This window comes from Microtus ochrogaster, chromosome 4, assembly GCF_000317375.1.
Source record: "Microtus ochrogaster isolate Prairie Vole_2 chromosome 4, MicOch1.0, whole genome shotgun sequence".
NCBI classification, from domain to species: Eukaryota; Metazoa; Chordata; class Mammalia; order Rodentia; family Cricetidae; genus Microtus; species Microtus ochrogaster.
In genome coordinates this window covers 48,712,229-48,726,298 of record NC_022011.1, presented here as the reverse complement: position 1 = coordinate 48,726,298, position 14,070 = coordinate 48,712,229, and positions in this window count along the sequence as shown.

Below are 14,070 nucleotides of genomic sequence, written 5' to 3'. Positions count from 1 at the left end.
ACAACCTCCTGAAGTGGGGTCCAGACCCTCCGTGGGAATGCACAACCTCCTGAAGTGGGGTCCAGACCCTCTGTGGGAATGTACAACCTCCGTACCTGCCACTCCTTGAAGGATCAGAAACCAAAAATGCACACCTTCCTCTCATGGCTGCCAGCCAAACAACACCACACCAGGTGGAAAAAACTTGTACTTAGCTCATTCTGCTGAAGGGGCTACATCAATCGCTGAACATAATAATTTGCTTGCAAGATGCACTTACTTCCTCCAGCATCCCTGGGGCAGGGGATGAGCGTGTAGTATAGTGACTTGGTCTCCATGCACTCTGTGAAACAGTTACCACAATCTAGTAACTAATGTACCCACCACTGTGGGTATGCACTGTGAGAGTCCATGCGTGGGAATTTATACACGTCTGAGCGTGTGTGTGTGTAGTGCTTGTGTGTACATGTGTGTGAGGGTGTATGTGCATGCATGTGGGTAAGCATCTATGTGTACTTCTATGTAAGAATACAAGTGGTTCAGGTATGTGCACGGGCATATGTATACACATGTATATATATATGCATGTGTAAGAATGTGAACATATGAGCATGTGTGTAAGTACATACGTGTGCATGCATATGTTGCAAGCACAGTGAAATAATCAGAATCTATTCCACTACAAAATTCAAGTGTCATCTACACATGGTATGTGGTAGAGGCCCAGAGATTATTTGTTTTATCACTGAGAGTTTGTACCTGTGGGATTTGTCAGTCAAAATGGAATGTATATTGGGGCTGGAGAGATGGCTCAGAGGTTAAGAGCATTGCCTGCTCTTCCAAAGGTCCTGAGTTCAATTCCCAGCAACCACATGGTGGCTCACAACCATCTGTAACGGGGTCTGGTGCCCTCTTCTGGCCAGCAGGCATACACACAGACAGAATATTGTATACATAATAAATAAATAAATATTTTTAAAAAATGGAATGTATATCAACCCTCACCAGAGAGAGAAAGAGAGAGGGAGAATAAATAAAATAAGATGGGTGGTGGCGCACACCTTTAATCCCAGCACTCGGGAGGCAGAAGCAGGAGGATCTCTGTGAGTTCGAGGCCAGCCTGGTCTACAAGAGCTAGTTCCAGGAAAGGCTCCAAAGCTACAGAGAAACCCTGTCTAGAAAAACCAGAAAGAAAGAAGAAAGAAAGAAAGAAAGAAAGAAAGAAAGAAAGAAAGAAAGAAAGAAAGAAAGAACTTGTCTGGTATGCACAAGGCTCTGGGTTCCATCTCCAACACTGAATAAAAAAAAACAGTAAATAAAGCAAGAAAGATATGGAGGAATCTTATGCATGTGTGTTTACATTTGACCACACAGAAAGTCCAGCTGTGAGGACATCCGTCCAGCAGCTGCCTGTCCAGCAAGAGCTAAATCCAAGTTACATACACGGTATGCTGTAATAGATCTAGTTTTATAAACAAGAGTTGAATTCAAGTTACATATAAGCAAGAGTTGGAGTCATATTACATACAAGCATGTGGTAGCAAACTAAGATTACCTATGTAGCCAGCAGTGGCAGCAACCAATGCCTTTAATCCCCATCACTCAGGAGATAGAGGTAGGGGGTCTCTGAGTTAGAAATCAGCCTTGCCTTGTCTACAAAGTGAGTTCCTAGATAGCCAGGGCTACACAGAGAAACTCTGTCTCAAAAAAAGTATATATAATTATAATAATACTACCTATAGATTTTTTTACCATTATCAGCCCTTCTCATTATAAGAAGTTTTTGTTTTGTTTGTTTGTTTGTTTTCCTGAAACCCATGCCGTAGACCAGGCCTCAAACCCATGGAGATCCGCCTGCCTCTGTCTCCCCAGTGCTGGGATTAAAGGTATGTTCCACCACCACCCGGCTTCTTTCCAAATTTTAAATTAACTTTTTGTTACAGGTTTTACAGATTTTACCTTTATTCTGAGATAAAGAGGATTTAACCAATGATCTTAAGAGATTTTGAGAGCAGAAAGGAGAAAAATTGCAGGGAGATAAGAGACTTTGGGACCTTTTTCTTGTGAGGTGGCAGAAGTTGTTACAATCTGCAAGAATTTGAAAATCAAATGTGCTATTTTGTGGCCATGGATCTGTGCTGTGGACAAGCCTTTTGCAATAAAACATCTAGGCTTAATGGAATCCCCGAGGAGGAAAAGAGATTGCAGGAGGAGGAAACTCCACCAGAGGAGGATTCCAGGGTAGAGGCCCAGGGAAGCTGTCTGATGAACCTGGGGGGCTTAACCAGCAGGCTCCAGCAAGGCTCGGAAGACAGAGTCAGAGCAGGCAGCTGGGGGGCAGTGGCTCCAGGAGGGAAGTGGGAGCAGTAGAGGGTCCAGCAAGGATATGGACAAGAAGACAGCAAACTCGAGGAGGGGGCTGAGAATATGTGGGGAGGAGAAAGGGGTGAGAGAGAGAGAGAGAAGAGCAAGTGTCCTGTTGGGGAATATTATTTTCAGGTGTGTGACCTTTGTTTATGTTGCATTTGTTTAACTCTGTGAAGCCGTTTTGCTGTGCCTGTCTGAAACACCTGATGGTCTAATAAAGAGCTGAACGGCCAATAGCGAGGCAGGAGAAAGGATAGGTGGGGCTGGCAGGGAGAGAGAATAAATAGAAGAAATCTGGGCGGAGAGAAGAAGTAGCAAGAGAACAAGGAGGGGAGGAAATTAGGGGTCAGGGGTCGGTTAGCCAGCCATGGAATAAGAGTGAAGGTAAGATACACAGAAGTAAGAAAATGGTAAAAGCCCCGAGGCCAAAGATAGATAGGCTAATTTAAGAAAAGCTGACAAGAAATAAGCCACACTAAGGCCAGGTATGCATAAGTAATAACAAGCCTCTGTGTGATTTATTTGGGAGTTGGGTGGCAGGCTCCCCCAAAAAGCCAAAGAGTATAAAGTGTAGAAAAACTAACAAGTACAGTGTCCTGATGATAAGAATTTCTGGGACTCCCTAAGCAGACCCAGACAGAGAGATTTGTCAGAGAGAAAAAATGTTGCAAATCACAGAGGAGAGGTGTCCTGGCGGTCCTTCCCAAGTAATGGCGGGGGGGGGGCACGGACACAGGAACAGGGACACGGGGACGGGGACACGATGACAGTAGCACAAGAGGAGCTTCCCAGCGTGCTGGTGTGACTTTGTAGTTGTTGTAGTAGGCTCCAGGAGCCAACAGAGACAAAGTAGGCAGCCCTGGGATGAGAGCAGTGGAGGGAGAGCCGGCCTTTCCACTTAATGGGCGCCCAGAGTGTTTAACAGACTCCAGGAACTAGAGAGACAGAGATGCCCAGAATCACTAAAGCAGCATCGCAGGTGAAGAAGGAAAGCAGCTGAAGAGGCCTCTGAAATCTGGAGTTGAATATGGTGGGTGGCAGAAGCCAGCGGAAACATATGGTCCACATACCTTAGGAAGAGTCAGCCCCGCAGCCTGGCTAAGTTAGCGGAGGCCAAGCCCCTCGGAAAGGGGTCCATCTGGAGGTTTTCAACACCAGTTGTATAAACTGAGGGTTTCGGTACCAGATGTACAAACTGACAACATGACCGTTCTATAGTGTGGTTGGGGGAAAGGGTTTTTATTGAAAATATGAGGTGGAGGACACCAGAGGCATCTGTAGGAGTCCAGAACAGAGAGGAGAGAGTAGACTGGACACGGCCAGGGCTGTCTGGGAGGGTGTAGAAGGGGCCATTTTATAAAAGGAGCTGCGGGCAGGCCTGATTTTTGTCCTGCCCAGCTCCTGCAGGGTTAGCTTTACACCTGAAGTATCAACACACAAACTGTATTCTTTTAAACACTGCTTGGCCCATTAGCTCTAGCCTCTTACTGGCTAATTCTCACATCTTGATTAACCCATTTCTAATCATCTGTGTAGCACCATGAGGTGGTGGCTTACCAGGAAGGATCTTAACCTGTGTTCATCTTGGAGAGGAGAGCTATAGCGTCTGCCTCACTTCCCTTCTTCCCAGCATTCTGTTCTGTTTACTCCGCCTACCTAATTGTCTGTCCTATCAAAGGGCCAAGGCAATTTCTTTATTAACCAATGAAAGTAACATAGACAGAAGACCTACCTACATCAGGAGAGAGAAAAGAATAGTAGGGTATAGAGAACAGAGAAAACATACGCCTGTAGACAGGACCTGGTCATGGCGGGGGTGGGGGTGGGGTGACAAGAGATGAAGACAGAGGACCAAGAGAGAGCATAGCCAAAACACCATAAGGATAAATGAGTAGCAAGGGGGAGGGAGGTTCCCAAGCTGGAGAAAGTTTAGAGGGTGGCTCTAAAATGTGTGACAAGTACCCCAGGGAACTTGAGGCCAGCGTGAGCTTTGGAATGCTAATAGGTACCACAGATAGCCCTTTGTCCCTGCTGCCAGTGGTAGGGAAATGATCTCCTTTGGTAAAGGGGACCAGTTTCACCAGTTCCTGAAGAATACTGGCTTTTCTCTAACTGCCAGCAATTCTCCGATAGTCCAGGTGGTACCTACATCTGGATATTTGGACTGCCTTTTGGAGTTTTGGGAACTGGAGTTTCCTTTGGACCTAACAGAGGTGAGCCCTCCATCTTGGTTGGCTGCAGACAGGAGAACCAACCCCAGATGTGAGGAACTCTGATGCTTTAAACACACCCACTTCCTTAGCCAGGTGTGGTGATGCATGCCTTTAATCCCAGGAAGGTCCAGGACAGCAGAGAAACCCTGGGTCAAAAAAATAAAATTAATTAAAATTTAAAACCTCTCCCCCAGCCCCTGTAATCAGGGTCTTTGAGTCCATAGTATTCTTTTTTTTTAAACATTTATTTATTTATTATGTATACAACATTCTGTCTGTGTGTTATCTTGCAGGCCAGAAGAGGGCACCAGACCTCATTACAGATGGTTGTGAGCCACCATATGGTTGCTGGGAATTGAACTCAGGACCTTTGGAAGAGCAGGCAATGCTCTTAACCTCTGAGCCATCTCTCCAGCCTGAGTCCGTAGTATTCTGTCATTTGAGTCTTCGCTTCTGTGGGTTAGAAAACTAAGAGGTTTTAGTGGTAGTGAACTGTCAACATTTTTACAATTTTTATTAAAGCAGAATAGTCCTGGGCTCAGGGTGGGCATCTGGAATATTCTCTCTGCCACCAGCATATGCAGGCAACCCAAAGTGCCTGTCCCTGGCAGAGGCAGCCTGGCTTCAGTTTGGCCTTTACACACTCCCCAGGAAGACACCTCCCCTCTACACTAAAGTCTCGACTCTTCCTCATCTTCTCAGCATCCTCCTAGGGGCATGGGATCCAGACCCAAGGAAGGACCCTTGGAGTCCCAGCTGCTGCCCTTGTCCTTCAGAAGGACCAGCAGCAAGAACCACCAGAAGGGCTGAGCCTGTGCACGAGGACTTCCCATGTGCCCTTGGCCTTGGGCCACAGCCTTGACTCTGTTGCAAATGTCTGTTAGCTCCTTCGCTGAGCTTTAGAGGCCTTGGACTCTGTCAGCTCTGGATTCTCCAAGATATTCTCTAAGCCGTCCCTCTTCTGTCTGTCAATTCTCTATCAACCTGGAACCCAAATAGCCAGGCCAGCTATCAGCTAAAAAAAATCCAACAGAGCTAAGTGCAGTGTTAAGCACTCTTCCCCACCCCAAGACAGGGTTTCTCTGTGTAGACGTGGTGGTCCTGGATATCACTTTGTAGACCTGGTGGTCCTGGATCTCACTTTGTAGACCTGGTTGGCCTTAAGGTCTGCCTACCTCTGCCTCCCAATTGCTTAAAGGAATTAAAAGCATGTGCCACCACACCCAACCCTAGTGATTTACAGATAGACAGAAGGGTAAGAATACTAGTCCATCTTCGGTGTGAGGTGAGATCGTCTCAAAAGAGGGTGAGGTGACAAGAAGAGAAAGGAGATTGAAAGGGAAGGAGAAGAGAGGAGGAGGAGGGAGAGCAAGAGAGGAAGGAGGGTTGAGAAGAGGAAGAAACCGAGCACACACACAGCAAGAAGAGCTCTTCTTTCTCTGGCTCCTAAACAGAACCTCCAGCTCAGCCCTGCAAGATCCAGAAAGCCCCATTTCTGTCTCTCTCCAAACCTCACGCACTCAGAGTTTCCCAAGAAAGTAAAGACACCAAAAAGCCCAGTTCTGCTTTCTTGGTGGCCACTGAGGCTTCCTCCCCTGAAGTTGCCTCTGCCCAAGTCCCTGCATAAAGCACTCTGCTTTTGACCATACTTGGGCACAAATCCAGCTTGTGGCAGACACGTCATCATCCCTCACCTATAAAGTCTCCCTGCTTTAATTCGGGGATACAGCTTCTCTGGCCTCAATCTCTAGGACTGGAAAACTCGCTTGGGAGATGCTTTGCTCAAATAAACCTATCATTATACGTTTTCATTTTGACTTGATCTTGCTTACTGTGTCAGTAGAGAAACCTATGGGGCAGAGGGCAGAGAATCTATTAGAGAAGTTTGAACGAAGTTGTGCTGTCTCCAGCTAGGCCAGGTCTGGGGATCCCAGAGCAAGCATCAGCTATGAAACTGGCTTCTCCCTTTGGCGTCATTTTCAAAAGCCCAGCTTGTTGCTTTGCAATTTCCGATGAAGCAGCTGCTTCTTCAACAGGTGCCCTTAGGAAGGGACACAAAACATATGGAGCAAAACCTAAAAGGAACTACATGTGGCTGTTGGTTTTTTTTTAACTCTTTTCTCTTTGCTATTTTGGGGGACCCACCACCCAACTCCCAAATAAATAATTAGAGGCTTATTCTTTCTTATGAACGCCCAGCCTTAGCTTGATTTGTTTCTAGCCAGCTTTTCTTAAGTTCTGCCACCTGTCTTCTCCCTCTGGGCTTTTATTGTTCTCCAGTTGTGTGTACCTTTCTTGTTTCTCCATGGCTTGCTGTGTAGCTGAATGGCTGCTTCCCGAAGTCGTCTTTCTTTTTCTCTTGCTCTTCCTTTTTATTCTCTTTGACAGCCCCACCTATCCTTTCTTCTGCCTCACCATTGGCCATTCAGCTTTTTATTAGACCAATATGGTGTTTTAGACAGGCAAAGTAGCACAGCTTCACAGAGTTAAACAAATACAACATAAAAGAATACAACATGAGCCAGACACTGGTGGCGCACATCTTTAATCCCAGCATTCGGGAGGCAGAGGCAGGTGGATCTCTGTGAGTTCAAAGCCAGCCTGGTCTACAAGAGCTAATTCCAGGACAGGCTCCAAAGCTACAGAGAAACCCTGTCTCGAAAAAAAAACAACAAAAAAAAAACAACAAAAAAACGCATTTTTGCATCATTAAACAAATGATCCACAGCATAAACAAATATAACACACTTTAAATTAATATTCCAAAACAGGGTGTGGTGGTGCACACCTGTAATCCCAGCAATCAAGGAGTAAAGGCAAGAAGAGGGGTCCAAGGCCTGTCTCAGCTACATGAAGTGGAGGCCAGCCTGGGACAACAGAAAACTCTGTCCCAAGAAACAAAGCTAGGGAGGCTGGAAAGAAAAGGGAAGAAAGAAAAGAGAAGAGAAAATGGAAGGAAGGACGGAAGGAAGACCCCGGCAGGCCCACTTGCTTGGCTTGCCATAAAATCTCTATCCCATGTTACAGGAGGAAAGGAAGACTCTCACTGGATGCGCTCAGGTTTCCAGCTTCCAGAGCTTTGAGTTGAATAAATTTCCTCTCATTCCTCCATGCCAGATACCATCTTATAGTAACAGAAACCGAGCCAAGCCAGCTTCAGGTCCATCGCTCTGGAATGGCCCAGCAAGAATCGCAGAGTACAGCCCTCCGCTGCCTTCATTGACCTCAAACTAATCGCTGCAAACTTCAAGGAGTCGCTTTACCATCCCGTGTTTCAGGATATAAGACTTTTGTCTTGTGTTTCCCCCACACAGTGTTAGTGACTTTCATGATCCTCTTCCCCTCGAAGGAGCATAGAACTAGGATAATCATCACGCAGGGCTCGGGAGGAGTGCGGTACTTTCTGCTTCCCTCCTACCTTGCTCTCTCCGTGAGCGGGGAAGCATGCCTGTGGGAACTTTTCCTCCACCGCATCTGCCATCGGCATAATCCTGCCGGTTTAAATTCTATTTTGGGTTTTCGTGCGTAAGTCATACAATCTTAGAAGGCCTGACACATTTTCCATAGCCTCTTCCTCTGCACGTAGTTTCAGCAACGTGCCTTCGGAGTTCTACAAAATTAACAAAATCTTTGCCTAAAATAGAGAACGCGCCAGCTCCTGCCAGAAACTCGGAAGTCAGAGATCCGGAGTCTGCTTCACGAATCTGGAAGGGTAGTGGAAGACACAGACCGGCTGCCCAGGCCCCCTCCAAGACTCAGGAGCCCTTGGTGGTCAGAGCTTAACCTGTCACTGATGCCAGCACACACTTGGGACTGCCCCATTCTGACAGTCCTGGGAAAAGGGTCACTGTGTATGGTGTAAGGCCCAGTAACCTCAGTGGGGCCTCTATGAGGGGCTGCCACAGCTCTGGGGTGCCAGGCATCTTCAGCTGAGGTCTCTATGGTGTCAGCATGATAACAGGGCAGTATGCCTCCTCACTTTTGCCTGAGGGAGCTCATATCCAGTCCCTCACATTTCCTTCCCCCGTGTGGAGATTTGTTTTCCGGGAGGTTTTTTTGGTCTGAGAAATACCATTCTTCTGACCTTCATCACTTTTTCCGCCCTGAACAAGTTCTCATGCCTTCGAAGAGGGACCACCACTCCCTATTCTGATCCCTCTGACTCCCCGGGTCACCTCACACCCGGGTCTCATAAGCCTAGCTGTGAGGGGAAAGAACCAAGCTTCACAAAAATGAATTAATAAGAAGGAAGGCTGGAGAGATGGTCAGTGGCTAAGAGGGGCTTGCCGTTCTTCCAGAAGACCCTAGTTCAATTCCCAGCACCCAAATCGGCAGCTCATGACTGCCCATAGCTCCAGCTCCAGGGGATCTGATGGCTTTCCTGGTCTCTGAGGGCATCTGCACTCACATGCAAATACAGACTCACACATATGCACAGAAAATAAAATATTTTAAATATTTTTTTAAAGAAGAAGGTGCAGGGGCTAGAGAGATGGCTCAGTGGTTGAGAGCACTGGCTGTTCTTCCAGAGGTCTTGAGTTCAATTCCCAGCACCCACATGGTGGCTCATAGCCATCTGTAATGAGATCTTGCGCCCTCTTCTGGTCTGTAGGTATATATGCAGACAGAATACTGTATACATAATAAATAAATCTTTAAAAAAAGGAAGGAGGAGGAGGAGGAGGAGGAGGAGGAGGAGATGATGGTGGTGCAACAGGGCCTTCATCCAATTTATTTTCTTCAAAGAGTCAATGAAAAAATAATCCTCCCACATCCTTGAATTATTCTTAGATGCAGTGTCCTGCTTCTCCCTGGGTGTTGAATGCTGCTCACCTGAATAACTCTTCCTTGGGAATCTTGCTTTCTTTAGTAGCTTGAAATGCTACTTACAGACATCTGAAAGTCAAGTTGTCTCCTGAAATTATAAGTAATGGATTGGATAAAATGCTGGCCTAAAAAAAAATTCCAAAATCCCAGTACTCAAAAAATAAAACCAACCAAGGACCTTCAAAGTCCTTTCTAAGCAAAGGTTCTGAAGAAGGAGAAGGAGAAAAGAAGAGAAAAAAATAAAATGTTCTGCAGTCTAGGGAGATGGCTCAGTAAGAAAAATGCTTGCCTTGCAAGCACAAGGACCTGAGTTCTAGTCCCAGGACCCACATCAAAAAAAAAACAAAAAACAAAAACAAAAACAGGGCATTGGACTAGGGAGAGGGCAGCTGTTAGCATGGTAGCTCTTCCAGAGGCATTCCATGTGGATTTAATTCTCAGCACCCACATGGTGGCTCCTATCTATCCATAACTCCAGTTCCAGAGGATCCAGTGCCCTCTTCTGGCCTCCCCAGGCACTACACACATGTGGTGCACAGACATACAAGCAGGCAAAACACCATACACATAAACTAATTCATTACAATAAATCTATTTTTTAATGGCAGGGCATAATTGTAATTCAAGTACTGAGGAGGTAGAGACAGGAGGATCCATCCACAGGGCTCACTGACCAGCCTATTCTAATTGGTAAGCTTCTAGGCCAATGAGAGATCCTATTTCAAAAGGGGTGGAGGACATTCCTGAGTTTGTCCTCTGGCTTCCATATGCAAGTACACATACACACACATATGCATAAATAAAACTGAAACTAAAAATTATTTTGCAGAAATAGAGTTTCCAGCCAGGTGTGGTGGTGCACACCTGTAGTCCCAATGCCTGGGAAGTAGGGGGCAGGGGGATCAGATATGCAAAGGCCATCCTTTGCTACACAGCAAATTTGGTATTATACTTGATCTTAACTAAGATGCTAAAAAGCAATATAACAGCCATAAGGGCTAACCTAGGCTCAACGAAACCCTCTCTTAAAGCGCACACACACACACTGCAAAAAGAATAGACTTTTCAAAATGAATCCAGTTGACGAGGAATATCTCTAACCAGTCTGGTCCTGATATGAGAGTCCCCTCCATATGTTATAAATACATTTTATTACCATTGGTTAATAAAGAAGCTGCTTTGGCCTATGGCAGGACAGAATATAGGTAGGTGGGAAAACCAAACTGAATGTGGAGAGAAAGAAGGCAGGGTCAGGCAGATGCCATGTAGCCACCCGAGAAGCAAGAGGTAACAGACAACGAGCCTCGTGGTAAAACATAAAATAATAGAAATGGGTTAATTTAAGATGTAAGAGTTAGTTAATAAGAATCCTGTGCTAATAGGCCAAACAGTGTTGTAATTAATATAGTTTCTGTGTAATTATTCAGGTCTGGGTGGCCAAAAAATGAAAAAACAGTCTCCGATTACATGGTCCCTCTTGTGTCCACGGGAAAAACAAGAGGTACCACCTACCAAGTTGTGATTCATAAGTGGACGCATCTGTATCCATGACTACCTTTTCCATAGCTGCAGAATTGTTAACTAAGTATTTGAAAGAACTAAATAAAAGTTGGTACAAAAAGTATTTCTTTGCAAAACCTTTTAAAAGAAATATAAGGGCTGGAGAGATGGCTCAGTGGTTAAGAGTATTGCCTGCTCTTCCAAAGGTCCTGAGTTCAATTCCCGGCAACCACATGGTGGCTCACAACCATCTGTAATGGGGTCTGGTGCCCTCTTCTGGCACGCAGACATACACACAGACAAAATATTGTATGCATAAGAAATAAATCAATATTTAAAAAAGAAATACAAGCTGTGCATCCTGGAGCACCTGTATATAGTGGAATATTGTTTGTGTTTTAATAAATAAAGCTTGCCTGAAGATCAGTGCAAAGCAGCCACACTAGTCAGCCAAGGGACTGGGTAGTGGTAGTGCACACCTGTAATCCCAGCACTAGGGAGGAATATAAAACAGGAGGAGACAGCTCTCACTCTCAGTCTCATTCTGAGAACTCATGGAGGCAAGAGCGCCCATCTTCGGTCTAAGAGAGAGGTAAGAGCCAGTGGCTGGCTGCTTTGCTTTTCTGTCTCTTGGTTTTTTTAATTCATGCTATACCTGTAATTCTAGCACCTGGGGGCAGAAGCAGGAGTGTTATGGTAAGTCCAAGGCCAGCCTGGTTGACGTAGTGAGTTCCAGGCCAGGGCTAAACAGTGAGACACTCACTATTCAAATAAATAAGTAAATAAGTAAAAATTAAGAAATATGTAAATAGGACATTCAATTGATTTTTCTCTAAAACTTTTTTTTCCCCAGAGCAGGCAAGATGGCTCAGCAGGTGGGGCACTTGCCACCAAGCCTGATAACTTGCGACCTACAAGGTGGAAGGAAAGAATTCCTTCTTATTTTTCTTTTTCGTTTCTGTTTCTTGAAAACTGACTCTCAAAAGTTTTCTTCTGATCTTCACAGGGGTGCACACAAAATAAATAAACAAATAAACATGATTTTTTTTTTTGAGACAGGATCTCACTATGTAGCCCTAGCTGGACTGGATCGCAGTGATCTGCCTGCCTTTGGATAAAGAATAGATACATAAATAAATGTAATTGTTTTTTATTAAAAGAGGGGATAGAGAGACGGCTCAGTAGCTAAAAGGACTAGAGTTCAACTACCAGCACTCTCAGGTGACTTACAACTGCTGGTAACCTGGATCTGGAAGATCCGACGCCCTCTTCTGGCCTCTGCCAGGACTGCACACATGTTCACATACTCATACACACGACACATAAATAAGCAAAAACCTTCCACTTTTTTTCTTTGAGATCTCACTATGTAGCTCTGGTTGTCCTGGAACTCATCATGTAAAGTAGGCTGACCTTAAACGCACACAGATCCACCTGCCTTGTCTTCCCTAACACTGGGATTAAAGATGTGCAACACCACACCCATCTCCTTTAACATTTCTTAATTGAAAATAAAGTATTTTTTTCTGCTTATGGACGTAATGCTGTTCACAAAAAAATTACTAAACACAGGGAAATAAACAATCCCTCTTGATTTGTTGCTGTTGTTGCAGCTTAAATGCCTCCGGTATAGATGAGCTCATGACTGACGTAGCTGTTTTGGGTCTTTTTTTCTGTCGTGTTTTAACACACCAACTCGAGATAATGTCGGGTGCTTTTCAAATTACAGCCCACATACAGACTGTTATCATTTCCGCTCCAGAGATTTGGATTCAGGATCCACTGGTTCCATGTTTGCGTGTCTGCGATGGGGTAGACCATTGTCGAGGAACAGCATGGCGGAACAGAGCTACTCACCTCACGACTGTAAGGAGAAAGGGGTGGGCAAGGCTCAGTAGGTAAGAACACATACAGCTGAACCCGACCCCCTGAGTTCCGTCTCTGAACCCACCCGGTGCAAGAAGACAGCCAGCCCCTGAAAGTTGTCCTCTGACCTCAACTTTCACGCACGTTCGCACACACAAAACGCGGTGTGGTGGTGGAGAACTGTCTCAGTGGAAGAGCTGTTCGCCGCAAGCATGAGGACTGGCATTTGGGTCTCCAGCATGCACGGAAAAGCCAAGTGGATGTGGAAGTGCCCTGTAATCTCAGCACTTGGGAGAAGGAGACAGGGGATTCAGGGGCAAACCTGCTACCTAAACTAGCTAAGTAGGTGGGTTCAATGAGAGGGCTCAGTGAAGGTGCCAGATGTCAACCTCTGGCCTCAACACACATATGCACACACCTACACATTCATGTGCCTATGAGAACATGCATACAGATACATACCACACACATTTGTGCAAAATAAATATCAAGAGCATGAATATTCTTTATTTGAAAAGGGTCTTGCTATGTGACCCAGGATGGCCTTGAACAAGCCTTAGTTTCTCAAATCCTAGTATGAGCCACCATGCCCATCTTGCATGCATAAAATGTACTTTTTGCTGGGCAGTGGTGGCATACGTCTTTGATCCAGTACTTACTTGGGAGGCAGAAACAGGAGGATCTCTGAGTTCGAGGCCAACCTGTTCTACAGAGTGAGTTCCAGGACAGCCAAGAACTGAGAACCCTGCCTCAGGGATAGGGGGATATACTTGTATTAAATATTTTCATCATTTAAGTTATTAGATATGAGATCACAGCTCACAGTTTTAAGAGTTCATAGAGTATAAACAACAATGCAAACACTAACACGTCCCCTCTCATCCCCCTCTCCACTGCAGGACACTGTCCAGAACCCATCTTGCCATTCAGGGCAGACTGCACCACCAGGCAGGTGTGGATCTCCCACATCCACCTTGCTCTCCAGGACATGGGATGATGCTTCCCTTTTTCTGCCACACAGTTTTTGCACATGACTGTGACCCTGGAGCCTCCCATCCTGTCAGGGCACAAGACAAATCTTCTTCTTCAGAACAGAGTCACTGCAGTCAGAGTGAATACCAAGTTTTCCCACTTTCTTCCCATCAATCATCTCTTAGGGATATTTATATTGACAAGCAAAGCACAGCCTTTGCAGCTGTGCATTTGGCCAGTGCTGTGTGCTTGGTCAGTGCTGCGGTCCTGGTCAGTGCAGTGTGCTTGATCAGTGCTGTGTGCTTGGTCAGTGCTGCGGTCCTGGTCAGTGCAGTGTGCTTGATCA